Here is a 1,639-nt window from a genome sequence, read left to right as displayed (position 1 = left end):
GGGGGGCAAGGGCGGGGGCGGGTGAGAGGGCAGAGGGCAGAGGGCAGAGAGCTCTGGGGCTGCCGTGGAGAGGCTCCAATGTTGGTAAGCGATCGATCGTAAGGCGTTCAGCTGCAAGTTTACAGCAGCAGCAGAACAGCTTTTGATCGTGGCAGGAGTGGCGGCAGCGGCAGGCGTAGGAGTGGTGGATGACGATTCGGCAGTGTTGGGACACTGCAGCATGGTGGGTGCCTGGGTTGAAGGGCGGGGACAGCTGCTGCACGTGAAGGGCTGGCCCACTTGTCTGCCGCGGTCAGTATCAGGTGCCCCTGCCCCAGTCAACTTCTGTCCTGCAGTAAAGGCTTGACCGCTCTCCACCTGACGTCTCCTCTCAACCATCCTCTCAACTCTCAATTACGTCTTAACAGGGCTGCAGGCTGGATACTTTGTTGTTCTCTGCATATGTGCCTTCCAGGATGGATCTTGTCATTATGACGGCTCCATGCGTCTTGCAGGTTGGCAAGGGGGGCTCATGAAGGCTGGGTGCGATTGGTCAATGCAAGGTCGATGCTGGCCCTTGTGCATGGTTCATGCGCCCTCCTTGCATGCTTTGAATGCCCTTACTTGTGCACAATTGGTGTTTGCACTTGGTTCCCGGGTCCCATCAATGGTGTTGTTGACAGTGACAGGATGTTGCACTTGCCACAGGCGCTTGTGTGCCGCCTGGCAAACCTCGCCTCTGGTGCAGCACATTGGTTCGCACAGCATCTTCAAGCTTCACCATTTCGTATTCTTCTCGTATTTTGCCAACGTCCTTGGTGCTGATCTCGCCATCCTTGACGGACGCTGATGTCACGAAGGGCGAGCGTTGGCGAACAAAGCTCAACCCCGCAATACTGCAGGAACCAACACGCACTGAACGGAACGATCAAGCATGCAGCATGCAACAGCGCTGGCGCAGCCTGCACGGCTGGCGCGCGTAGTCGCTGGCGGGCTCCCGACGCGCCGCCCGATCAGCGGCCGCCCCGCACAGCTCTGCATCGGCCGGCCCTGCAGCAGTGGTGTGGTGGCGCGCGCTCATCCAAAGCGGCGCCAGCACTCGCCCAACGGCGGCAGGAGGGGCGCTGACCACGGCACCTTTGAAGGAAGCGAACGCGGCGGCGGCGGCGGCGGCGGCCTCGGCGATGACGAGGAGCGAGGCGCACCGCAGGGGGGGCGGCTGCGGCCACAGGATCCCCAGCGGCAAGAGCAGCAGGACGAGGGGCGAGGCGAGCAGCAAAGTGGAGGCGGCGAGGGCGGCGTCGGCGGCGAGGCCAAGGGCGAGGCTGGGGGCGAGGCCGGGGGCGGGGTCAGTGCAAGCGGCCTGCTGCGTGAGCTGAACACCCCTGCATACCCTAGCCTTGAGGCAGCTCAGAGCGCATTGGAAACAGCAGGGCGCGAGGCGGCGGCAGGGCCGCCTCCGGACGGCCTGGCAGCCCAAGCGGCCGGAGGAGGCGTGCGCGCCGGGAGACGCTCAGGCGAAGAGGAGGGCGCAACCGCAGGCGGCGGCGGCGGCGAGCAGCCGGAGGCGGCGGCTGGGGCCCCGGCAGATGGGCAACAGGGGCAGTTGCCGATTGAGGGCTCCGCAATTGAGGCTGCGAGCGGCGGCGACCCAGCCGCG

The sequence above is a fragment of the Monoraphidium neglectum genome (genome assembly GCF_000611645.1).
Source record: "Monoraphidium neglectum strain SAG 48.87 unplaced genomic scaffold scaffold01758, whole genome shotgun sequence".
NCBI classification, from domain to species: Eukaryota; Viridiplantae; Chlorophyta; class Chlorophyceae; order Sphaeropleales; family Selenastraceae; genus Monoraphidium; species Monoraphidium neglectum.
This window is presented reverse-complemented; position numbering follows the sequence as displayed.